General features: G+C 50.0%; 2 protein-coding genes across 2 annotated transcripts in view; one reads left to right on the top strand and one right to left on the bottom strand.

Annotated features, from left to right (window-relative positions):
- The window catches only part of TMEM183A (transmembrane protein 183A), a 604,310-nt gene that overhangs the window by 197,714 nt on the left and 379,376 nt on the right, over positions 1-27,220 (top strand). The window lies entirely within an intron of this gene.
- Positions 1-27,220, bottom strand: part of SYT2 (synaptotagmin 2) — a 115,288-nt gene that overhangs the window by 87,681 nt on the left and 387 nt on the right. The gene's annotated exons all lie outside the window — the stretch shown is intronic.

Raw genomic sequence — 27,220 nt, 5'->3', positions numbered from 1 at the left:
GAGGAAATTGAGGCTTTTCCCATTCACTAAGAATCATTTCCAGCCTCTAGACTGCTGGAAATGTTCTATTTCTTGGTCTGGCTGCAGTTACACAGGTGTGTTCAGTCTGTGTATATTCATCCAACTATCAACACTCAGGATTTGTGCACTTTTCTGTGTACATATCATGTTAAATATTTACATGTTATATATAATGTATATTTTACTGAAATATATTTCAGTAACAAATTTTAATGTATTTTTGTATATATTTAGGTGTACAATGTGACATTATAATATACATATACATAGTGAAATCATTACCACAGGTAAGCAGATTAGCCTACCTGTCCCCTTCCATAGTTATCTTTGCTCTTTGCAAATGTTCAGCGCATGACGCAATATGATTAACTGTAGTCTTCCTGCTGTAGATGAGCTCCTAGTCCTGCTCATCCTACATGACTGCAAGTTGTACCTTTGACCTCCTTCTCCCCATCCCTGGTAACCACTGATCCACTCTCTGTTTCTATTTATTCAGCCTTTCTTTTTTTTCAATTCCACATATAAGTGAGATTATACAGTATTTGTCATTCTGTGTCTGGCTTATTTCAGTTAACATAATGTCCTCCAGGTTCATCCATGCTGTCACAAAAAGCAGCATCTCCTTTTTTAGACGGCTAAATAACATTCCGTCGTGTATATGCACCAATTTCTTTATCCATTCATCCGTCAGTGAACTTTAGGTTGTTTCCATATCTTGGCTATTGTGAATAGCGCTGCCATGAGCATGGGGGTGCAGGTGTCTCCATAGCTGAAAAGGGAGCATGTGTAGAATTGTGTCCACAGGAATTTGTCTCTGGGTGTCTCCGCTCCAACATCCCCCTCACCCATGATGTATTTGGTTTCAGTTGGTTAGTGAGGGTTACTTCTTTCGGCCCCTTCATTCTGACTTACCATGTCGCTCAGCATGTTGTGAAGCCTACCTTCTGTCCCCACAGGCCATGATGTTCTGATGAAATGGCCCATCCTGACTGATCCATCTCTAACTCACTGACTCCTAGCATTGACACCCAACCCCTCTCTCTGGCACCTGATGCCCTCCAGGACACAGCAGGGAGGGATGACATGCTCAAAAGGTATTCCAGGAATATCTGTGTGGCAGTGGGCTGCAGGCAGGGTTGGGGGAGTGACCAGCCTAAACTAGGATGAGGCCAGCAGCATGCAGAGGACAACATAGAACCTGGGAAGAGGGAGGTCAGACCCGGTGGTTGTCTGTGAGGGGAAGTCCGGGAGTTCAGCCCTGTCCTGGCAACCTGTTGATGAAGTGGCCACCTGAACAAACAGTACATTTCCTCCTAAGGAGTAAAATAAACTAAAATAGAGCCATTTCCCACTCACCTGGCTGGCATTCATCATTCTCTGGGTACAGTTCAGTTATAGGTTAAGAGAAATAGAAGAGGGGGCTGCTTAGAGGAACCAGATCTGCACCAGTGCCCCCCCAACCACCACCTGCTATTCCAGGCCCCCATCCTAACACCTCCATTGCTCACACCAACAGAATTCCACTGGCAATGTGGAGAATCAATTGAGTTTAATTATTCAAATCCAGGCATCAGGGGCTTTTAAATGAACTCACTCTTTCTTCCAGAATTCTAAAGTCACCATTATTTTGAAAATAAAAGGTCTCAGATGTCCTGGTCTCTCTTGTCAGTGGGCACACTGGTATTAGCCCTTCATTGACCCAGCTTCTTTCCCAGGTAATTCACCGCTTCACCCCGCCTCACCACATGAAGGGATGCTTGGGTGGGGAGGAAAAGAAAGTTTGAGGGAAATGCTACCCTTGGAAGCTGGTGTCTGGGTGAGATGCCTGCATTATTCCTTTTTAATGCTCTGTTGCAAACTACACCAAGTGTCTTATTTCAATCCACACTGAAGCATATTTCAGGGCAAATTTCCTATTGCCTGTCACAGCTCAGGGGAAAAATGAATGCACATTTCCCCAGCTCCATTAACTAGGGAAACAGGCTCACATTGCTAGAAGGCATGTTTCCTGCAAGCAAGGCGAGGGAATGAGATCATCGGGACACAATCTCAGAGGGTCTGGGGCATGGGGGTGTGCAGATGCAGGAGCTCTCACCCTCTACACTCCTGGGGAGGAGTGCTCCTGCCAGGAAGCCCCCAGGGTAGGGTCAAGCACATCCACCAGAGAGAGGGTCTGCCCAGGAGGATATGACCCTGGGCCCCTGATATGGTTTGGATATCTGTCCTACCTAAATCTTATGTTGAAACGTAATCCCCAATGTTGGAGATGTGGCCTGGTGGGAGGTGTTTGGGTCACCCTGTGGGGGTCCCCCTTCACCTTCTGCCATGATTGGAAGCTTTCTGAGGCCCTCGCCAGAAGCTGATGCTGTCCCTATGCTTCCTGTACAGCCTGCAGAACCGTAAGCCAAGGAAACCTCTTTTCTTATAAATTACCCAGCCGCAGATATTTCTTTATAACCACATAAAAATGGCCTAATACAACCATGTTAACACTTTGCTCCAGGGGTTCTTGCTGTCATCTTCTTGCCTCAGTCTGCCTTCATGTCATCTCTACCTTGTCTTAACCTCAGATAGACAGACAGACAGACAGACAGACAAGGTCTCAAGGAAAGCATTGAGCTCATAGCTTCTCTTTCCTTCTTGAAGGTGGATCCCTGATGCCTATGTCCCACTGGCCTGGGAAAGAAGTGCCATGATAATGAGAGGTAGGGGGAGGTCCTCAGGTCCTCCTGAGGGGCCAAGGACAAGTCATCCTGGTCATCCTGAAATCCATTCCCTGCACCTCTGGGCTTGGGCAGACAACAGCTACTGCTCTGACCAGTTCCCACCTTCTGTCACTCCTACGTCATTGTCCCAAACAGGCCCCTGATGCTAGCTCTCTGCCTCTTCCAAATATTTTCCATACCCTGCCAAATGCACGCCCCTCTGCCAGCGTTTGCTTTCCTCTCTAGCTCTTCAAAGCCCACCAAGGGGCTTCACACCTCTGAGTCCTCATTCTCGTGATTCCTTCTGCTTGAAACAATGTTCTTCCCTTTGTCCATCTGGAAAATGCCTACTCTTTCTTCAAGCACCAACTCAAGCTCCTGCTCTGTGAAGTCTTCTCTGATTCCCTTGGGTGGAACTGACAGTTCCTCATGCTCACTGAGCTGCAGCCTGACAATCTATATTCACTTACACTTCTGTATTCAAATGACCTGTTGACGTGCTTGGACTGTGAGTTCGTGAAGGGAAAGGGCTGTGTCTTAAGCATCTTTATATCACCACGGCTTAGCAAAACACCTGCCCTCCTGGTGTGTACTCCATCAAATGTTTGCTAAATGAATGGCTGAATTCTCACAGGAGCCACTGAGGTGTGTGTCTAGTTCAAGTGCCCTCCTCTCTGAGTCCCCTTCGCCCTATCAACCTAGCCCTTGGTTTTCTCATCACCCTTGAACTCCAAAAGCCCATCTTGGGTAAGCTGGCCCCACCTGGCCCTAAGTGCTCCATCCCTGTGACAGGTTTATGTTGCTGTCTCCTGACATTTTCTTCATCTCCACATGAGTTACTCTCAATCTCTATCATGTTGCTCAGAGACAGAGTAGCGCCTTAACTCCATGGGGCTGCTTTCTTCCTCCCTGCAGAACCTAGCCCTGGGTGGGGTGTGTGGTCGACTTTCAGCTAAGCGTGACAACTGCTTGACTGTCGGACAGAAGAAGCAGCTCTGCGGAACAGGGCCTCCCCTTGACCAGATGCCAGGGAGAAAGAGCCTCATACGGAGGTTGCAATGAGCCGAGCTTGCGCCATTGTACTCCAGCCTGGGCGATAAGAGCAAAACTCCATCTTAAAAAATAATAATAATAATAAAAGAAAGAGACTTATAAATGGTGCAGCCAACAGCATATGTGGCTCAGACCAGGGGGATCAAAAGGATTCTGCAAGAAAAGCCTTGTTTTTGTTTAAGAATAGATCCTGTTAATTTTTTCCTTTGGGAATCTGAGACACAAAAGCTACCCTTTTTCTCCTCCTGTCTCTTCCTATCTGCCAAGTTCTTTGTACCTAACACTGAACTGAAGCTGAAATAAGCAAGGGAAAAAACGTCTTTTCACAATGTCATCACAACTCTGAGGACACACTAATGGGATGGAGGCGGTGCCCTGGATGACAGCATGTGCCTGTGTCATGCTGCAGCCCATCTGGTCCGCGCAGCCCCTCCTGTAGCGCAGGAAGACAGCAGAGACCCCATCTGTGAGCAAACGCCTGGCTTTCTGGTCACTGTCACCCCCCATACCCAGAGGCTAGCATTCAGCACAGGACCCAAAATGCTTTCACGCTCTACTCTGCAATGTGAACTCTGGCATGCCCCTTTACTGAGTCTCAGCTTCCTCATCTGCAAAATGGGCTAATGTGACCTCCCATGGTGGCTCAGTCTTTCTCCTCCAGCCCAGAAGGGTGAAATGAGAGGATATGGGGAAATCTCACTAAGGTTTTTATTCATTCCTTAGCAGGGATGACCCTGTTGTGCTCTGTCCCGCCCCCTGTGGCACAGTTGAGGATCTGGAACAGGCTCGGACTGCATAAGGCAGGGGACAGCAGCAGGTCCTCCCTGTTTCCCCTGCAAAGATACTCCGATTCGGTCCCCTGAACAGGAATCAGGTATCAAGTGGAGAAATGTGTCAAGTTGGAGATGAGAGATAGCTACAGAGGGATTTGGCTCTAAACCCAAAATCCTGAATTGCATTTTCCTCTCTGTTAAGCAAGCATTACTCATCCGTCACCCACGCCTGTGATGTTACATGAGACCTTGAAGAGAGAGATCTGCAGCCCAAGGAACAAGAGGACATATTCATTTGCAGCAAGAAGGTCTCCAACTAGAGAGCAGGAAGAACTTTCTGACAGTGGAAGGAGCTTGTGAAATGCTGAAAGGGATGGTTGAGGGCGCTGGCCCTTCCGTGGGGTCTTTTAGAACTGGTGAGTGTGGTCTGGGTTGAGTTGTTCATTCCTAAAGTAGAGATGTCCCCAGGTGGCCTCCTCACCCAGCCTCAGATGGTGACAGAGTCATGAAGACAGTGTGGCAGGGGAAAGATCCAAATGGGGATCTTTCATGGGGAGTCAGGACATGGTGTTCTAGGTGTGGCCTGCAGCTCCACGGAAGGTTAACAGTTCACAGAGCAGCTCCAACGGGCCAGCCCCAGCGAGGGAAGGAACTTCCAACCCCCGTGTGGAGCCAGCCCCCAGACTGAATCTCCTGAGATCCCTGAATTACTGGATCTGATCTATGAGGGAAGGGATCACTGTCCTCCCTGCTGAGCTGTGATCAGGAAAGGCAGGAGCTGGTATGGCTGAACCACTCTTAGCCCCTTACTCCCTAAAGAAGGGAAGGAGATTAGCACATACCCCTGAGCACACATATTGAGCCCACCACCTCACATGTGCAAGGATGAGCCTCAGATCCTCCCTCAACACAAACACGTGTGCACATGTGTGCACACACACAGATGTTCCCGTAACCCATCCCCCATCAGGGACCAGCCAGCTCTCTCAAGCACATGGATGCTTGTGGCTATAATTCTATCCTGGGATCCCAATAACATAATTCCCACAGAGTCAGTGGGGAAGGTGAGGAGGGGATGAGGTGGGCATGGAGCGGGGAGAAGAGACCAAGGGACTATCTTCGCAGACAGCTCTGTGGAGTGGTCTTGTGGGAGGAGTCCAGCTCCACAACTCACCAGCTGTGTGACATCAGGCAAGTCATTTAATCCCTCTGAGCACCCCTTCCTCATCTGCATAATAAGGCTGTTCTACAGAGTTATTTTGAGTGTCCAGGGGGCAGGGAACATTGTGGGGGAGCAGGGTTTAACTCATTCTCTTTCCAGCATCAGCATCCTCCCAACCCTCTTAGACATCCCAGGGCTTCGGGCTGCTCCTTTACCATTAGTGATTCCTCCTGTTACTTCCCCAACATTCTGAATGTTGGGCAGTGTAGACACCCCCACAAGGTAGGTAAGTCAGGTCCCAGAATTAAGGGCCTTGCCCCATCCCCTGTAAAGTACTTCCCCTGGAAGTGCCCACCTATCACCCCACAGCTCTGAGAGTCAGGGAAACCCAGGAGTCCTACACCTACCAGGAGGGCAGCATGAAACATCTGATTACACAAACCTGCCACAGTCCCTGCTGAATATTTCATACAGGAGCAATGATCCATTAGTCACCATCAATTATTCATCTCCGTCAGGGCCAGAGCCGGGGACGCAGCAAGGGAACAGCTGGAGTTGAGACCTACACTCACTCTGCCTGTACTCCCCCTGAAGGCAACCAGCAATCTCTCCTACACCCCACCCACTCAGGGTCCTACTGAGCACCCACCTCTGAATACTGTATGCAGTCATCAGACGAATACCACCCCACTGAACAGATGGCCAGCAAGTCACAGGCCAAGCTGAGCCTGAGACACAGGAACCTCACAATAAAGATTTCCAAGAAAAGATAAATAGACACGCTCTCTTTATCAAGTCTGACAAGCATGCGTGGCAGCAGGTTGATGTAGCAGAGACGGCTGGGCAAAAAGTACTGAGCTGCATGTCCCTGAGAAAGACACCCACTGCTAGCCCTGCTCCAGCCCCATTCTAGAGGTCTCCTTTCTTCAAAAGAGGTCACAGATCCATGGATTCTCAGAGCCAAAGGGAAAAGGGCCTCAAGTCCAAGCCATCAGTGCTGCATGAGTCCCTCCAACAATCTAACAGTTTAATGGTCCCTGGCCTCTGCTGAGACATGCTCAAGGACAAGGCGGTCACATCTCCTGTGGCAAGCCACCGAGTCTCTGGACGGTTCTAATTCTTCAACATTCATTCGACAACTATTTACTGAATATCTTCCAAGTGCTAGGCACTGAATAGGGCACTGGGTTTACAACTAAAACAGACTAAGTTCTTGCTCTATTAGAATTGTCTTCCTAAGGTGAAGGAAGACAATTCTAACAGTCTCCGTGTAACTTGTGCTTCCTTGACCTAGTAGAAGATAAGATCCTCTCTAAGACCCAAAGCCTTAGGCTCACTGCAGTAAGACTACGGGACCAGCTTGCTCCCCCAGGCTGGCCTTGTGTCCCGGAACTGCTCCCATATCTGGGCAATCATTTTCAGGTCTAGACTTGACCAGTGGATACTCCTGGTATTCGAGGTTTAAGCCTCCAGTTCTCCCCCTACTCACACATGCACACAACACTCCTCTCTGCTAAGCAAGAGTCTGCCTCCACTAGGTCCAGACCCCTCCACCCCCCAAGAAATGGTCACTTGGCATCTCTGAAGGCAGCTTAAGAGCAAGACCTTCTTTCCAAAAGGGGAGATAGGAGGTAATCTAAATATTGCCTGAAATTTCCCCTTTTGTGTTTGGTGGGTTGTGGAGGGTTCCAAGTGATCCCACTCAGTATACAGAGCCTGGGCTAGCTTTCCCATGACCTAAGGGACAATAGATACACCTTCTGCTCCAGGCTAAGTGCCCTGGGCCAGAAAACAAGGAGGGCTTGAATTCTCAGTTGGTGAGAGGCATGGTGAAGACATGTAGATTGGCCAGGCACGTTGGCTCACACCTATAATCCCAGTACTTTAGGAGCCAAAGCAGGAGGATTGCTTGAGCCCAGGAGTTTGAGACCAGAGCTGGGCAACACAGTGAGATCTTGTCTCTACAAAACATTAAAAAAAAAAAATTAGCCATGTGCAGTGGTGTGCACCTGCAGTTCCAGCTACTTGGGAGACTGAGGCAGGATGATCACTTGAGCCCAGGAGGTCGAGGTTGCAGTGAGCTGAGGTCACGCCACTGTACTCCAGCCTAAGCAACAGAGCAAGACCCTGTCTCAAAGAGAGACAGACAGACAGAGAGAGAGAGACAGAGAGAGAGAGAGAGAGGTAGACAGGAGAGGGTGGGAAGAAGAGGAGCTAGAGGATAGAGAAGAGCTCCCTCCTCCCAGGAGGTTTTCTGGAGCCTGGAAGCAGAGGATGACCCTATTCAAATGAATCAAGAGGCCAGAAATGTGGTGCAGCCCTGCTACAGGCACACAAGGACACAGCTACCGTCTGGGCACTCTATTCTCTCTCCCACCATCAAGCACCCCCAGCCCTCAGAGCTCTGGAGAGCTGCCAGTCTCTGCCCAGTACTCCACTCACATCTGGCTCCATGCCATTCTATCCAGTCATGCCTCCTCCTCCCACTCCAGACTGCTCCCACTGCAGCCCAGCGCTCCTACTGAGGTGGTGTCACTGCGACAGAGTGAGGTAGGGAGAGCCCAGCTCTGGTACCCTGCTCTGACCTGACATAGAGAAGCCTTGGCTCTCCCCGCTAACCCCTACGTAGCTTGCTCCCCTCCAGGCGTGCGTTCAACTCCACCCTCATTTGGAGGCTCTATCCCCAGCTAAGCTCACGTGCCCTCTACCTGCCACAAAAACCTACCTAGCCCACCAAGACAGGCTGCATTTTTGCCTATGGGTGGGGCAGGCAATGAGGTATCTGGGATAATAAATATTACAGGGAAGAGTCCCCTGCTCTAAACATTTCAACAAGCTGAAGAAAGATGCAAGGCACTGACTTTGGGAGAACATTGCCAGACTGCAGGACCTGAGGTCATGGCTTCCTATCACCTACAGGTTAAACTGGCCCCACCCTAACTCAGGCCTTGCATGTTGAGATTACTTTTAAGGACTTTCTGGGAAAGGCAATCATGGACACTCAGGCTCAGAGAGTGACTGAGCTTGGAGTTCACCCTCCTCATTCTACAGATGAAAAAGTAGGACCTGTAGAGAGGAGGTGGCTTGGCTAAGATCTTACAGTCAGTAAAGGGCAGAAACAATGTCATACAACACTGGTTTTCTCCTCAGCCAGCTTCTACCTCCAAAATTGGAAAGTTAGGGCTGGGGGCAGTGGCTCACACCTGTAATCCCAGCACTTTGGGAGATCGAGGTGGGAAGATGGCTTGAGCCCAGGAGTTCAAGACCAGCCTGGGCAACATAGTGAGACTTTATCTCTACAAAAAAAGTTTTTAAAATATTATTGAAAAAGAAAGAGGAGGAGGAGGCAAGTTAATAACGACAGGAGAAGGAGGGGGAGGAAGACAATAGGACTCAGCTTAAATTTTTTTTTTAATTTCAATAGGTTTTGGGGGAACAGGCGGTGTTTGGTTACATGAATAAGTTCTTTGGTGGTGATTACTGAGATATTGATGCATCCATCACCAGAGGACTCAGCTGTGAGCAGAGGAGGGCAGCACTGAGCTCTGTCCATGGTGCTGAACCTCCCCGTCTGGAGCGGCCACGGCTTGCATTGCTAAATACTGTTGGGGTTTCCACAATTGCAAGGGTGCTATGGAGGATTCAGGGGCAAATTGATGACACAATCCAAGAGGTCAAAGTGAAGGTGGCAGAGACTAATTCCAAAGAGATAAATAAGCATACCGTGTTTCAAGACAGATACCCTTCAAGACCATGGGGAAGGGTTCAGTGCACAATCCAAAACTCTCATTTCTACTCATCACCTGGATCTGGGCATGACCACCTGACCCTAAAGTACTGAGATACAAGTCCTTTCAGAGAAGCTGAGTAGGAGAAAACAGCCTGACTTATACTGATGACTGAAACAGCCAAAGGGGAAGTGTCTTTTTTTTTTTTTTTTTTTTTTTTTTTGAGACGGAGTCTTGCTCTGTCGCCCAGGCTGGAGTGCAGTAGCGCAATCTCGGCTCACTGCAAGCTCTGCCTCCTGGGTTCACGCCATTCTCCTGCCTCAGCCTCCCGAGTAGCTGGGACTACAGGCGCCCGCCACCACACCCAGCTAATTTTTTATATTTTTTAGTAGAGACGGGGTTTCGCCATGTTAGTCAGGATGGTCTCGATCTCCTGCCCTTGTAATCTGCCCACCTTGGCCCCCCAAAGTGCTGGGATTACAGGCGTGAGCCACCGCGCCTGGCCCCAAAGGGGAAACTTTCTAAGAAGGAGGCCACCGGAAGGGCAAGATAAATCTGGAGCATATGTAACAGGATTTGGGGTGATTTAGATAGGTCTTGCCAAGAGGCTGTAGGTTTGGAATAAAGATCTTTCAAGGTCGTACCTCCAAAGTCCAGGATCATGACTGTGACCCTCCTGTGGGTCCCTGGAGTCAAGTTTGGGACAGTATCAAAAAAAACAGATGTGGGCGGGGCACGGTGGCTCACGCCTGTAATCCCAGCACTTTGGGAGGCCAAGGCAGGTGGATCACGAGGTCTGGAGATTGAGACCATCCTGGCTAACACGGTGAAACCCTGTCTCTACTAAAAATACAAAAAATTAGTCGGGCGTGGTGGCGGGCGCCTGTAGTTCCAGCTACTCGGGAGGCTGAGGCAGGAGAATGGCGTGAACTCGGGAGGCAGAGCTTGCAGTGAGCCGAGATCACGTCACTGCACTCCAGCCTGGGTGACAGAGCAAGACTCCATCTCAAAAAAAAAAAAAAAAAAAAAAAAAAAAAGATTAACTGTCCATTCCTCCTCTGTTGGTGAGATTGTGTTAGTCCATTTTTGCATTGCTACAAAGAAATACCTGAAGCTGGTAAGTTATATTTTAAAAAGAAGTTTAATTGGCTCGTGGTGCTTCAGGCTGTACAGGAAGCATTGCACCAGCATCTGCTTCTGGGAGGACTTCAGAAAGCCTGCGATCATGGTGGAAGGTGGAAGGGTGAGCAGGCACATCACATGGCAAGAGCCAGAGCAAGGTGGGGGGTGGTGCTACACACTTTTAAACATCCAGATCTCGCATGAACTCAGAGCAAGAACTCACTCATTACCACAAGGAGGACACCAAGCCATTCATGAGGGATCTGACCCCATTACCTAAACCCCTCCCACCCGGCCCCACTTCCAACACTGGGGATCACATTTCAACAAGTGATTTGGAGGGGATGAACATCCAAGCCATATCAGAGTTTTATGCATTTTCTAGCATAAATCCTTAGATATCCCTGGGATACATGTGTAATGGTATCAGATTTGTGTTAGAAAAAAGGAGCTGAATCTATCCTGAGCCCCAGACTGGTGTTCCTGCTGAAAGAATCTAGAAGCTGCATTCTTCACAAGGCTTGGTTGGACTCTTCATTCTCCCTTCAAAATTGAGGGTGGATGGCTGTGGCTTTCTGGCAGGGCAAATGTTCAGCATGTGTAAACAGACCACATATAAAGGAGCTGTTTTAGTAGGCGATGCACAGAATCCTGAATTTAAATGGGCAGCCTGCCCACATGGTGAGGGGTACCTGCCTGTCCTATTGCAGGCTTGACTATCGTAACTGAAGTCTCCTGAGGCTGAATTTACACACACACACACACACACACCATCCCTGACTCCAGCAATAACATTATGGCACTGATAAAGGAAGGGGTTCCACCCTGCTAAGCCCTATTATGTCCAGCATTATTCACCACCACCACCACCTCCCTCCTCCTTCTCCTCTTCGTTCCTCTTTTTCCTCTTCTTCTCCTTCTTATTCCTCTCTCTCCCCCTCTCCTCTCCCTTCCTCCTCCTTTCCTTCCTCCTCCTCCTCTTCTCCCCTGACACTTTAATACATTTGTATAAGTCAACTGGTTGACAACTGTGCATACCTTCCTCTCTCTAACATGTCTATACTCACACTCATATATAAACCCTTGGCTGCAAGAAATCGCGATGGACAGTTTATCTTTTTCTCAATGTCCATCCTATCCCAGACCACTCTTCTCCTTGAGGGAGGTCTCACCCCCTGCTTGGTCTTCTGTTACAATATCTAACCATATTTAGTGTTTGAAAATTCCTCCTTATATCTACCTAAAATCCTTCATGTTATAGGTAAATCCCATGCCTTTATGACCTTATGAACCATTTTTCGAAGGTGTAAAGCACCTTCCTCAGTAGAAATGGAAAGCAAGGTGTCATTGGACCTTTTGTAATCTGCAGACAGACACATGCATTAATGCAATACACCCCGCTCACACACACAGGGAGAACCTGCGACCACTGGTAACAACAACAGAAAGTCCAAGAACACAAAGGACCCTTGGGAGGGCATCTGACCCATCCCCTTGATCTAGAGATATAACTGCCTCAGGGCCTCCTGAAGAAAAGGCTTCACAGCAGCCCAATCCCACAACCTCGAGGAACCCATCTCCAGCCCTTGTTTCTAGGTCTGAAACATGAAACTCCCGGGCCTCCCTTAGCCTCCAAACCCAGCCTCCCCAGTTCCCACACTGTCAGCAACTAATACACTTCTCAGAGCCATATTTATATTACAGCAGGACAAGAGAGCAAAGGTGCAATTGAACTCAATTTGATTGAGTGTGACAACTGCACAGTTAGCCACATGTGTCACCGAGAGATGTGAACTGGGGAGAGTTTATGGTCAAAAATTCATTTCCAAGGGGACCTGACATCTTCCTCTCACAGACATCCAGACAGTGCTGACATCAGTGGCAACGTGAGGAGGGGAGATTCATGGATTTGTCTGAGGAAGAGACCTTGTAAGGTCATCCATCGCCCCTGCCTCCATGCAAAACACCTCCCTCTGAAAGGCTCTTTCTCTGCCTTTCTGAAACATCTATATGACACTCTCCCTTACACCTCTTTAATCACCTGCCAGTTGTCTCAGTGCTATAAGCAAGAAAACGCTGCCTAATATCGAATCTAAACTCTTCTCGTTGCAGTTCCCAACCACTGCTCTAGCTGCACCTTCAGTGCAGTGACATGTCTCCATCCCTGAGTCCAGACACCCTGGGGATGCATCTGCCATGTGCACTTCTCCATTTGTGATACCATGGTCCCCTGACTCTGGGCTTGCTCTTCTCCTCCTCCCTCTTGCTCTCTGGAATTAGTGGCCTTTTCAACCCTGTTTCTACATTCCTTTCTCAGTCTCCAGTGGAAAAACTCTAGTTTGCCTTTGGAAACCTCTAATGTTTTTCTGAGACTCTGGGAAGGGACTTCAGGGATTTTTCCAGTCAAATCTCCTCATTTTACAAAGGATGGAACACAGAAAAGAGAGAAAGTGACAAGTTCACAGTCACCTGGGGAACTAGAGGCAGAGCCAGAAATTCCAGTCCCCTTTACAACCCAAATCATGCCTCCCAGCTCAGAACTCTTCCTATTGACCCTTCCAGGGGTGGTGTAACATACATGCCAGGTGCACACACCCCTGGCAGTGCCAGAGAGTGGACCTGATGCCTCATGAAAAGACCCAGGATGCCTATGGCGGCTGCCCTGAGAGCCCAGGCATCATGGTGGCCATGCACCCACCATGTTCCCCGCCCTGCTAAGCCCCCATTATAAACCCTCAGAGCATTAAGCACTTTTTACTTCATGCCAGTGATCATAATTGTAATTAAATAAACAATCGTGTGATTATTTTGTTTAATGTCTTTGCTTCCCTCTGCCTGTGAGAGGCACGAGGGCCGGAACTGTTTGTTCCGTCTTCACAGCAGTTGCAGTCTGCACAGAGAGCTTGTTCCACGGATGTGTGTTCCTTGGATAAATGAACGAATGGCTGAGTGGTAGCCTAGGGAAATGTGGCCTGAGGCACAGGGGAGCCTGGCCAGTGTCACACAGATAAGAAGCTGCAAGGCCAGGGGTCCCAGCTTCTAGTCCTGGCCCCAACACTGAGGAGGGAGTAGAGGTAATGCCACAAATTTTCCTTCTCTACAGAACTTTGGACACAAAAAAGGCATCTTAGCACTATGGGATGTATTTGAAGCAGGGGTATCAGGTGAGCTCTTCGCATTGGTGCAAAGATTTAATGAGTCTACTTGCTTTCATCCATACCTTTCTTCCCCATCACCCTCTCTCCCACCACCTCTGTCATGAGGACAGTAATCTAAGTCACAAGCTTTGGTCCCAGACACATGGTCTCATTCACCTTCCCACCAAGCCCCCGTTTCTGAGGACAATAGCCCCTATCAATGCTGCCTCCAGACAGTGTACTGCTAACGGCCACAGTTGAGCAAGCTTCACTGAGAGCATTAGCTCCTAATGGCAGATGGCAGCTGCCACAGGGTCTGAAAAGGCAGCAATGGTTGGGGAAGCCACAGGTCCAAAGTCTGCAAGCAAACCACATAACTACAAGGCACTGAGCCAGAACCCAGCCTAGGATCCCACCTGGAGCAGTCCTGAGCCCAGCCGGGAAGTGGCGTGTGGATTAGGAGAGAGGACCAATGTCACCCGAGCAATCTCCTTCCAGCTGGAGATAAGGCTTCAGGTTCAATTTCATCCTCACTTTCCAAGGAATGTGAGAGAGAGGCACCTCTGCCCATGGGCAACCTGCCAAGAGCCACGTGTGTGGTCTGTTTGCATCTGTGCATGAACTTGTATAAAGTTGTGAGTCTTCCCTACTCTGAGCCGAATGTCCTGACTTGCTGCAAACCTCACACAAGAAGGGAATGTTCTCTGAAAGTAGGGCAATGGCCAAGACCCAGAAGGGGCTGTCTGAGGAATCTGTCCAGTTTATTTGGGAGAGGAAAAGAGCCAGAGCATTGTGTCCCAGGACTCAGGGTCCCAGGGGTCTCAACCTACTTTAGGTGTCCTCACCACTGACACACACAAACACAGACACACACACAGCAACTATGTGTGCTGATGGGTGTGCTGATTAATTCGATTGTAATAATCACCATATAAGGTATATGTATGTCAGATCATTACATTGTGCATCTTGAATATATACCATTTTTATTTGTCAATTACACCTCAATAGAGCTGAAAAAAAGAAAATGTTACATTTATAAAAGAAAACCCTACCCTAGAGAGACTGCTCCGGCCTGCCTCCAAGCACTCCCACATTCACTATTGATTTCGTCCTTGCCGAGAGCTGCCAGGCCCAGGGTCTGTCTGCAACACAGCTCCTTGGTATGGACAGGAGGAGCCAGAGGGAAAGAAAACATGGCTGGGGATGCTGGGAGGGTGAAGGATCAGGGACCCAGTTCCTGCGTTAGCTGGATGACCTCCACAGGGCAGCATCCAGGGTCTCACCACCCCCAACTAAGGGAAGTTCAGTCTGCTCAAGTGACCCCTCTCACCACAGGGAATACCCTCCCTTTCATCTTTTACCATGTCTAGGTCTTTCCCCAAGCATGGTCTAAAATGGGTGCTAGAAGCAGCCCCTATAGAGAGGCGCCTGGACAGCAGTACAGTCAAGGTTGGCCAAGCTGGAGAAGGAGCCACGTGCCAGGGCAATCAATTACCCAGGCCTGTGCCCGCTGAAGAGCAGAGAGACGTGTGCTCCCCGTTACACCAGGTGTGCCTGGGTAGACACCTGACTTCGTCTGAAGGTGGCTCCTCCACCATCCTGCAAAGCCTCCCTGCCCTTCACTCCACTCATCCTCCCAGGAAGAACTGACCACATTCTCTCAGTGCCAGAGCCACAAAAAGCCACAGAAGAGACATGAGGACTGTCTGGCCTTCCTGTGAAAAGAGCAGCCATCCTTGGAGATCGGGGTACTAAATGTTAACTACAGCAGGCAGTTGTTTAGGCAGACAGTCCAGACTCTCTATCCAGCTCTCAGCTTTTCTCTGTGGCCTCTGAACTCTATACACCCACCCCTAACTCACTAGGCAGAACAGGAAGGGTGGGTAGGAATAGGAAATAGGCATTCAGTACAGCAAGAGGAATGCGGCTAGACACAAGGAAGAACTTCCTCACCGTTAGGGGTCACCAGGGTTAAGGACTGATTTTACTTCCTAGAGATTGTACTTCCCAGCAGGCGACTCTTAGAGGGCCTGCTCAGTGAGGAGTTTTAGGTCCCCTATGAAAGACAGGCTAAGGGAAGCACTTCAGGTCCCCCATTTGTGGAGAATTCAAGTTCTGAGGGGGCTGGGATCCAGGTTTCCTCTGCATCCAGAGTTGTGTGGATAGAACCAGTAACCAAATTGTCCTTTTTTTTTTTTTTTTTTTTTTTTTTTTGACACAGGGTCTTGCTCTGTTGCCCAGGCTGGAGTGCAATGCAGTGGCATGATCTCGGCTCACTGCAGCCTCAACTTCCTGGGCTGAAGAGATCCTCTCACCTCAGCCTCCCCTGTAGCTGGGAATACAAGCATGCCACCATATCCAGCTAATTTTTTTTTATTATTTGTAGAGATGGGGGTCTCGCTATGTTGCCCAGACTGGTCTTGCACTCCTGGGCTCGAGTGATCCTCCTGCCTTGGCCTCTCAGAGGGCTGGGATTACAGGTGTGAGCCGCTGCACCCAGTCTCCAGTGCTAAAATTGGACTGGCACAAACAGCTCTAGAGAGAGTTCCACGAACACCAGCCTGCGGTGGGGCATTCGTCCATGGTCCCCAAACAGCGGACCACCTGACCCCCTTCTCTGCAGTGTGCAGCATGAGCAGGGTGTGGCACTGGGACAGAAAAACTTGAATCTGGATGTCATTCTGCCACCCAATAGCAGTGTCACCTTGGGGATATTTATTTACTTTTCTGGGACTATTTTTCTCTGTAAATAGGGGTAATAGATCACGTGCTCTAAAACTGCATTGTAGTGATAGCTGTATAATGTAAATTTACTAAAAATCACTCAATTGTACACTTAAAGCAGATGAATATTATGATCTATAAATTATACCTCAATAAAGCTCAGGCTTGTTGTAAAGATAAAGCAAGAGAATATACAGGAAGCTTTTTTATCCAGTGTATGAATATTTGCTGCGTTCCTGCTGTGCAGCACTGGGCTCTGCCGGCTGAGAGGCTCTGTCTAGCATGGTCTCGCACGTCGGTTTTGCCTTGATCACTGCTGAGCCGATTGCTTGCTGTGTATTCTCTGAGAAGTCAAATTCCCTCTCTGGGCCTTGTCTTTAAAATAAAGAGCTGGACTACAAAGTTTTGAAATCTTCAGGAAGCCTCAAACCCCTTCCTTTAAACAGAAGCTTAAGAGAATTCCAGTAGAAGAACCCCAATATGCAAGGCAGATAAACGCAGGGTTGCTCTGGTGAAGGCAGGGGTTGGGGCAGTCGAGGGGGACTCTCCCTAGACACCCCTCTCTCCCAACTCCAAGGAAAGCTCTCCTCCCCAGGCAGCCCTGGAGGGAGCTTCATCCCCAGAGGCCACCTGGAAGCCAGGGGTTAGGTGCTCCCTGGGCTCCCTTCACCCCGTGCAGCTCTGGACTGTTCTGTTCCATGCAGCCTGCCCAGTAAGGCTGCCAGGCTGACCCTGGACTTCTGAGATACAGAGAATGCCCCCAGGTTCTGCCCTGTGACACGAAGCCCGGCACTCTGGAGGAGCATGCGGTCCTTATCAAGCATTCACTGTGTACTCGGCTCTGGGCTGGGCTTCACCGAGGACAGTGGTTCTCAAACCTTTTGGTTCTAAGACCCATTTATTAAGGACCCTCCAAAAGCATTTGCTTATGTAAGTTAGATCCATCTATAGTTACCATATTCAGAATTAAAATTGAGAAATTTCTAAATTAGCTCAAAATACAATAGTAACTCATTACCTGTTAATACAACATATTTAATAAGAAGTAACTATATTTTCCAAGACCAAAAGAAAATCTAGTAGACATTTTCTCTAGTAAAATATCTAGTAAGAAGGAGGCCTTGTTTCACATCACTGCAAATCTCTTTAACGTGTGGTTTACTAGAAGGTAGCTAGAGTCTTATATCTCCTTCGGTGTTTGGTCTGTCTGCAATACGTTACTTTGATTGAAAGATGAAGGAAAATCCAACCTCACTCAGATATGTAACTGGAAAGGGGAGGGGTATTTAATAAAGCCTTTTCAGATCATTGTGGATATTTTTCTTTGATATGACATCAACACTCACCAAGTGGTAGTTTCTTAGATTGGTTTCAGTGGGGAACCTGAAACCTTGCACTTGGAATGCATGTTTGCCTCTGTGCATGATTTTGCGACATCATTTATTTATCATTTGGAAGATACTGGTTTGCCGAATTGTGCAGATCTTTCAAATATTGATGAATTTCATTAAACAATATTAACCACCTCCATTAATATAACCACTGATCTTATCACAAAAGTCCTTTTCATAGTAATATGTGTGAGTTTTCCAAACTTCTTTTTTTTTTTTTTTTTTTTTTTTTTTTTTTTGAGACGGAGTCTTGCTCTGTAGCCCGGGCTGGAGTGCAGTGGCCGGATCTCAGCTCACTGCAAGCTCCGCCTCCCGGGTTTAGGCCATTCTCCTGCCTCAGCCTCCAGAGTAGCTGGGACTACAGGCGCCCGCCACCTCGCCCGGCTAGTTTTTTTTTTGTATTTTTAGTAGAGACGGGGTTTCACGGTGTTAGCCAGGATGGTCTCGATCTCCTGACCTCGTGATCCGCCCGTCTCGGCCTCCCAAAGTGCTGGGATTACAGGCTTGAGCCACCGCGCCCGGCCCCAAACTTCTAATTTTTGCTTGAAAGCTTGAATTTTATCATTGGCCACAAATACTGTCAATTGTTTTTCTGGAAGTGACAAGCTCACTTCAATCATTTTTGCAAAAATGCCTGCTCAACACTCAAGTCTGAATAACTGGAGTTTGTCGGTTGTTCTTTCAGATAAAATGGTATCCCACGAACAAATGACTAGTTCAGCCTGCAACTCAAACAGATGCACAGGTGATTGGCATCGTTCACTTGCTTATTTGAGAAATTATTGCGTAATATTTTTGTAAGCAGCAGAAGTACTTTATGTGTACTTCTCATTCCATCACAGAGAATATTAAAAAGATACAGAATCAAGGTTCAATATAATTATAATCTTTGCTGCTTCATGAAAAGAAGACATTCTTAAGTGAAACCGGCATTTCGTTATTTACCAGTTACTTTGCTTAGCGGGTGTGTGGTGTGGAAGAACACAAAGACGGGTGCAGTGTGATACTACTACCTTGATTCACGTTAAGGTGCCAGTAGCTTCACCCACCACTGCTTTAGCACCATCAGTGTCAAGCATGGGAATGGCAAATAACTTAAGTGTTATCATGAAAACTGTTTTGACCTTATGGACCCCCCTGAAAATTCTTAGGGACTCCCAGGGACCCGTGGCCCGCATCTTGATTACTGCTGTAAGAAAAACTTCACAAGGGCCTGTTCCCTGCACGTTACTGTCTCCATTTTCAGCTGAGGATCCCAAAGTTCAGAAAGTTTAAGTAACTTGCCCAGGGACACATGGGCAGGAAGTGGCAGTCTTGGTTTGAACCCAGGCCATCTAACTCCCAGTCACACACATGCTGTTTCGGTTATGCCCTATAGAACATGCAAATATGGGAGCCTCTCCTCTCCCCCTTCCCCATTGCCTCACCTCCTGAGGTCTTTGGGGCTCATCACCTACTCCAGGGGAGGCGCAAAGACACCTCCCAGCCTTGCAGTGGTGAGGATCTGGGATTCTATTACTGTCTGCCCCAGGGCACCCCTGCCACCCTCTACCAGTAGGAGACCTGATGGGGGCAGAGCATGCCTCCCTGGGAAGCCTCAGACGTCTGGGGCTGGCTTGCCAATGGCAGGCTCAGTTCTTGATGCTTCCCTGCCTCCTGCAACAGCAGCAGCAGCAGCCAGCACAGTTCCCAGCATCAAAGAGCTAATCCAATTTCTCAGCTGTGCTTCCCCCTTCGCCTCCTGCAATGTCAGGATTGATTTGGAACCAGGGCAGCCTTATTAAAGTGATGCCTTTTCCTCCTCGTGGAGAGTCAGACTGGGAGAGGGAGCCCTCCCACAGCCAATTAACTCCATGCTTCCTGCTAACACTGATCCTAGCCACAGCCACCCTTGAGATTCCTGGGGTTTACCTGTAACTCTTCTTGGCTCCTAGTGGTGAGGATGGATTTCAGTTCTAGGTCTGCTTCCCTCCAAGACCCCAGAGCACTTAACCAATAGGTTCTTGTTCATCCTTCCTGTACTCCTAGAGTGTTGCCTGGGTGATCCCCTCTCCTCCTGCTTTCAGGCCTCTATCCCCATCTCCTAATATCCCATCTCAGTCCCTGTGACTGGGCAGGTCACTTGGTCCATCTGAGTTGATACAATGAAAGATCCATGGCAGACAATGAAAATGGGAGGCCAGACAGCCCCAACAGGGACAGAGGTAAAACCCGTGCATTTGTTAAAGGGGCTTTTCTCCAAATCAACACAGGAGGCAGAAGACAAGGAGGGTCCTCAGAGACCTCCACCACTCTCAGCCCAGGCCCCCTTCCTTGCAGCTTCACAGCCCTCCTCTAATGTAGGGAGTTAAGGTGTAGCAGAAGCAGGGGAGGTCCCACTCCAGAAAATGCTTCCTTTCTATAAACAACCTAAAAACTGCTTCCCCAGTCACTTTGTAGAAGAGGAAGGACATCCCAGCACATCTGGACCATTAGTTCAGACTGGAATCAATGGTGAGGAAAAGAGATTTCTCTCAAACCATCCAGCTCTTAGGGAGCAGAGGTTCTCTGAGAAGGTCTTTGGAGCTCAGAGCACTGGCTGACCTTGGGGCAGCCATTTCTGGTCTGGAAGGGAAAAAATGAACACCACCCCTTTGACACCCCCCACCCCTGCCCCTGACCATACACATGGCCCTACCCAGCTCGGCCCTGCACTAACACAAATGCCTCATTTGACTTCAGAGGAAAATGAAGCTAAGAGTAGGAATGAGAAAGGCAGTAAAAAGAAGCCGGGGGGTGGGGGGACCAAGTGGGGAGGGGGAGATGAAGGTACAAGGTACCCTCTCCTCTCTCTCACATGCACACTACTGCAGGTGGTCACAACTCTCTTCTCCGTTTCTCCACAGCTGAGCAGGAAACCGGGAGAAGAGCCCTTCTCCCCTGCAGCCTCTCCCTCTTGGCCTCCATCACCACTCTCCCAACCCCTGCCAAGCCCTGCATCTGATCCTACATGAGCTAAAGAAGCAGAAGGTCCAGAGGCAGCCTGTGATTTTTGGCTCAGTCACCTCTTACAAATACAATGGGCTGCTGGGCTCGCCCTAACCCTGCATCACCCCAGGCTGTTCCTTCAGTCTATTTGGGTATGGAAAGGGTTAAGCTCCTCCCATCCCCTCCCTCCCTCATCCCATTTCTCCATTCACTTCTATTTTCCCATCTGCCTAGTGCCAAGCTCACAGTTACAACCACTTACACCCTGTATTAAGATGCATGGAATAGCAATGGGTAAATTCCATCACTAATTGCAATATTCCCTAATTACTAAATTCCAGAGCCACCGTATCAACCCAATTATGGGAAGTTCTGCCAGAGTTCTCCATGGTCTGAGGACTCCCTGCCTTACTGAGAGGCACCTGACAAATGCCTCGGGGGAGCTTTCCTGACTCCCCACCCAGCTACTGTCCTTCCCTGGTCCCAGCCTGTCCAGTAATGAGGCCCTTGGGCTTCTAGTTTCTCTGCAGGGGGAGGAAGTGAAGAAAGTTTTGCGATTGAGGAAAGCCTTGTGTTGACAAGCAGCTATCCTGGAGTTGGAGAGCATCTGGGAGTCCTGTCACTCTGCACCAGCTACCGCCAGCGCTCCCAGCTTCAGAGCTCTACTTTGGGGGCTGGGGGGACCCAGGAGAGGAGGAGGAACCACATGCCCTGGCCCTGGGGAGTGCCCAGGCTGATAGAGGAGACATGGTTATTTTGAGTTCCCCCTTTACATCCCAGGTGCCTTTTACAGACTAGGTGCTTAGTGCATTGGAGTGGAATGTGGAGGAAAAGCGGAGAGGAAAGTAGGAAACAAGGAAGGAATAGGGTGCTCTGGCTCAGGCTGATTTTAGACTCTGGCTGCACCTGCATGCAAGGGTTGACTTTTGGGCTGTGAGTCCCATAGGGATCTGACTTCTCAGGTCTGGAGTCTCCAAAGGAGTGAAGCAGTCACACACCAACTAACTCCCATTCTCCCTGCCTTTGCAAGGAGCCCTCCTCCCCAGCCCACCCCTAGGACCCTGAATACACATATATACACACACATGCACACACACATGGCCACTGGGCTTCAGAGGAGTCATTTAATTGCCAAGTTGGAACCTGCAGGGGCTTTTGGTGCTGATGACATCAGCATGCCATCACAGATAGGGCTGCTGAGGCTGGAGCTGGTCTGGATTCAGCAGGGCATCCCATCATGCACTCAAGACGGCCCACCCTGAGGCCTCCCTCCTTGTTTCAGAGCAGGTGTTCCTGAAGGAGGTGCCAGAGCCCTTATGGGGAGCCCAAGGAAACCCAACACCAGGGAGGGAGAGTTGATTCAATTCCTCCAAGGAATCACTGCCTAATTTTTGTAAAGGCTGCTGCTTGATTTCAATCACCCAGCCTCCTGCTTCTACTCAATGCGTTAGCGGCCTCATCCCAAGGACCCGTACCTGTATTCTCGGGCTCCATTTGCCATAGGTAGAGCTGGTGAGAAGGGGCGAGGAGAGGAGGAAGGGTTCTGACCACTCAGCTGCCGTGGCCTGAAAGGCCCCCCCCAAAGCACCTATGATCTGGGGATTTTGAACAACCACACAACTTCTCTGGGCCTTTGCCCCTTCATTGTAAAGTGGGGACAGCGATGGCACAGCCGAGGACTGCAGTGATGAGAGCTTGACCGCCCTTACGAGCCGCTCTATCCTGCAGCAGGTGAGCGGGAGGCACAGGGAGTGGGGCAGGGAGGAGCTCCGAGGTTCCCTGTTGTGCAGGACCCACGCTGGCTTTGCCCTTTCTTATGCCTGATGCTTAGTGTTACTGACAGCAAAAGCTGAAATCCTGAGGTCCCCAGCTAAAGTGGCCAAAGAAGGACCTCTCCTGACTTTACAGCAGCAGGTAACTCCCCTTTCTTTCAGATTTGGAGGCTCCTTGGCCATTTTAATGGACCCAGCTACTCACATCCTACTTCCCTAATTGTGAGGGGCCTTCAGAAGCTAACCTCCTCCCTGGCACTCAGCCAGCGGGGACTTGATCCTCATCCGAAAATTATCCAAGGAGGAAGCTTCTACAATATCTACTGCTTGTCCTGGATGTGGGAGTCCTTTTTATTTTTTGATACTGGATCTCACTGTCTTCCAGGCTGGAGTGAAGTGGCATGACCATAGCTCACTGTAGCCTCAGCCTCCTGGGCTCAAGCGATCCACCTGCTCAACCTGGTGTGCCCAGCTAATTTTTAAATTTTTTGTAGAGACAGGGTCTCCATATGTTGCCCAGCCTGCTCTGGAATTCCTGGGCTCAAGAGGTCCTCCCACCTCAGCCTCCCAAAGCGCTGGGATTACAGGCGTGAGCCACTGCATGTGGCCTGGGGAGGCCCTCTGGATGTTTAGTTTTAGACCTAGCCTCTCTAGGGGAGTGGGCTGGCAGCTAGGTGCTCCCCTGACCTCCAGGCTCACAGTGACTGTCAGGTCCCTCTGGGCCTGGATCCAAATTTACCCATCACTCTGGCTACTTCCTCGAACCGTCAGTTCCAAAGATGAAAATGAAGGATTGCTGGGACAAATCCTTCCCAGAAATCAAGCTTTGGCAAGAAAGGACTCATTAGGCATAAAGAAGAACTGTCGGGTGAGGGGGATGAAACGCGGGAATGACCACCAAGACATGATGGCAGCTCCTTCCCTTGAGTTTTAAGAATATCAAAGGTGGACAATGCTCCCTCCGGCTGGAGCACCCAAGACAGTGTTCTGTGTGTGGGCAGGAAAAGGAGCACACAGGACACCAAAGGATGGAAAGCAGTTTCGCGGCACTCCTCCTGCGCCAGGCACAGTTCTACACGCTTTACAGGAATTAACCCATTTCATCCTCACCAAGAACAACCTACATCATAGTTACAAATTTTAGCTCCATTCTACAGATGGGAAGACTAAGAAACAGAGTGTGACTGACCTGCCCAAAATCACAGCAAGTGGCAGAACCAGGATGAACCCCAGCAATCTGGCTGTAGTCACTATGCTGCCACTTAGAAAAAATCTCTGACTTGATGTTTCTCCAATGAAACTATGTTATTTGTCACAGGCTTCTGGAGCCCAGGAGAACCCGTAACTGAATCCCAGCTTCTCTAGCCTGGCTTCTCTGACTGAATGGAAGACGAAGAATCGGCTTGTTGCCTATGGATGGATTATTCATGTGGGGAATTTAGAAATGCATCTGCCTGGTGGGCCAGGGGCTACTTCTAAAATAACACGAATAGTTATCAGTTCTACAATACTACCCTGAGAGTTAAGCATTATTACCTCTGTTTGACAGAGAAAACTGTGCAGACATTGTCAGGTCATCCTGTTACATGCTCTCAAAGCATCCTACACATCTTCATAACTCTCGGCACAGTCATGATGAATTCTTTATGTAATTATTTAATTGTGTGGTATTCACTAGATTGTAAGTGCCACAAGGGCAGGAAGCAGGTCTGTTTTGTTCCCCCCTGAATCTCCACTGCCTAGCATAGATTCTCAAAATGCAATAGTGGCATGAATGCAGAACGGATGCTGAGTGGCTCAGTAACATGTGTAGGGCCTGCCACTGTGCTCACTCCCCACCCAGAGAGACTACAACAGTGGCACACGGTAGGTACTCACTAATAAAATACTTGTTGCAAATAAGGTCTCACACTTTGTACTTGGCACCCCCGGAATTTGAACCCAGGCCTGTCTAGCTCCTGGCCTCTTCTTTGGCGCTTCGTATTTAACCACCGCACTGAGTAAATCCCCCCACCCCATTGCTCTCTCTGGCTTGCTGTTCCAGTCCTTAAAGAGTATCCCCACCACCCTGGACCTTCAGTGATGTCTGGCTTCAGCTAGGACCTGCCTAGATCAGGAAAGTCCACAGAGCAAATCCCAAAGCCAAGTGAAGTAGTGTTTCTACTCATCTGCAGCCTCAATTCATCCACGAGGATGTTTCTGTCCAGGGAAGGGAATGACAGCCATTCTTCCAGCCAAATGAACCCCAACCTCCTCCCACTCTGTCCTCACTGTCCTCTGTCCCCCTGCTTCCAGTGCACTCACTGCCCCCCAATCTACTCTACCCAGAGAGGGAGGCATAGGCCTGTCAGAGAAGAAAAAAGGAGACCCCACTGAGATAGCACAAAGTTCAGATGGAGGCAGAAAGAATGACTAGAGGTCAGGCTTGCCTAGGGGCTGGGGAACACTGGGATAGCGTGGTCCCCAGGGGGGCTTGAGAAGGGCAGGGAGGAGGCTTCTCCAGCTACCTCCAAAGCCCACCCCCAGGTTTCTGCAGTATCATAGACAGCCCTGTCACACCTGCCTGGAAGCTGCCTAAGGGTAGAAGGAATAGAATGAGCTCCAGCTGCAACGTGAGGGCAGGAGAGCCCAGACCCAGCTCCAAAAAGGGTCTCCCGGGCCCTGCGAGGTCTTCAGCAAGGTACATGCTTTGCCCAGGTGAAACCAGTTTCAGTCCTAAATTGAAACCAGTTGCAAGCTTCTCTAGGTGAAAGGTCAGCGTTTACAAACACCAACACTTTTTGCTTCCCCTGGTCCTGTTCTGTGGATGTCAGACCCCAAAGCTGAAAAAGAAATGTTCTTGAATAATCACCCCCTTCCCTCATAAGAAAACCCAAGTTCCCTGGACACAAGCTCCCGGACTGCAGAACAAAGCAGACTCACAGCAGAGTGGTCTGGTCTCTCTTCCTCCAGGGGAAGGTGGGCCAGGTCTGTGTGAGGCTATAACCTAGACACTTTCCTCTGCCTCCCTCTCCTCCTCCTCTGGCAAGGCGAGGAGGGGAAAAGGTAAGGATTAAGCCCAAGAGGTCTCCAGAAAAAGCCAGGCCTCTTGGGGGAGTCCTAGAGGGTGAAGCCAGGGATCTGCCTGGCAGCCAAGCAGAGCAGAGGGGCCACCCTGAGGGAAAGGTGGTTCAGTCAGGGTTCAGCGGGCACTGGCCATTTTCCAGGGGCATGGGAGGGGACGGGTGGGAGCTGGACTCCCTAGGCCACAGTGTGCCTGGCGTGGACCCCTGACGCTGACTCACCCCCAGGGCCCTGACACACGCTGCAGCTTGCAGTGCCTGCCAGGCTACTGCTCTCGTTCCACAGGACCAGATGCCAGGCACGTCCCACTGCATCAGTGCCACCCTGCCCCCTTCCACCTGTCACTTGGGCCTGCCTTAGGAGCCCTGGGCATGGCTATTTTTTTCAGCACCTCTGCTGGTCACAGAGATGTTTCTAGCAGCCCCAAAGCTGGCCTTGGTCCTAAGTAGGGAGAGATGGTTGAAAGGATTAAGGGCTTCCCTGATTCTCACTGTCACCCCCTCTAATGAAGTGCCAGGTTATGGGGAGCTGGATAGATTGGATGGAAGACAATCTATTCCACCTGGGAGAGACCCCTCAGGGCGGCAGCAGTAGGGGAGGGAGAAGGGCACCGTTTTGCTTTCCAGGTCAGACCCCAGTTCACCTTTCTGGCTTCCTGGGCGCTCCCAGATCCTAAGGACTTCCTCCTCCTCATAAGCCAACCCAACCTGGGCTACCTGCCCACTGAGCCTCTGTCCTTCCCTCCCCACTGCAGTGGCCCCTCCTGGGCCAGCGCCTCCTCTGTCCTTGCACTCTCTTCGTCCTGCTGCGGGGAGAGCACCTACTCTACCACCTCAGCCAGCGTAGGGGAGGACACTGCCCTGCCAGGAGAGACCCCACCAGCCGTGGGCTGGGGGTGTCCTGGAGGCACCTGTGGAATGTGGGGATGAAAAGGGAGAAGGAGACAGGAGGAGGGAGCCTGGCTTAGTGGGATGGGAAAGGATAAAGCTCGTCTTTTTAGTTGAAAAATAAAAACCCTATGCCCCAGAGGTGGGAAAAGGAACACAGGCAGGGGAAGGGGGAACCCCAAACGGGAAAGATACATGGAAGAGTCCAGAAAAGGGAGTCGGGTTGTCAGCACCCGCCAGGCTGCGAGCCCAGCCCTGGGGACGGGGCATCCTAGGTCGTGCTGAGTCATGAGATTTGGAGAGAGGCGAGGGGCGCCTCTATACCCTTCTTGGGCCCCTGCCCCAGCTCTTCGTGCCCATTGCTTCCAGATGGCCCCTGCAGTCTGTCTCCCCAACCTCTCCCTGACCCAGGGTCTCCGGCTCTTAGCGCTCAGACCTCCCCCCATTTCCCACGACGGCGGTGCCAGGGGTCCCCGAAGCTTGAGGCTGGGGCAAAAGAACCTTCCTTGGAGACCGCTTGGGCGGGCGGGGGCTGGGCTAGACGCGAGTGGGGGCGTCCCAGGGAAAGGAGAGAGGGGCGGGGGCGCGTCGCCCGCCCCTCTCTGCAGCAACTCGCGGGGAGACCGCGGGAGGAAATCTGCCCCCAGCCAGCCCCAGTCCCTCAGAGAAGCCGGCTCCTCGCCCCTCGGGTCCGGCTCCCCTAGACGAACCT

This window comes from Macaca thibetana, chromosome 1, assembly GCF_024542745.1.
Source record: "Macaca thibetana thibetana isolate TM-01 chromosome 1, ASM2454274v1, whole genome shotgun sequence".
Taxonomy (NCBI): Eukaryota; Metazoa; Chordata; class Mammalia; order Primates; family Cercopithecidae; genus Macaca; species Macaca thibetana.
This window is presented reverse-complemented; position numbering and strand designations above follow the sequence as displayed.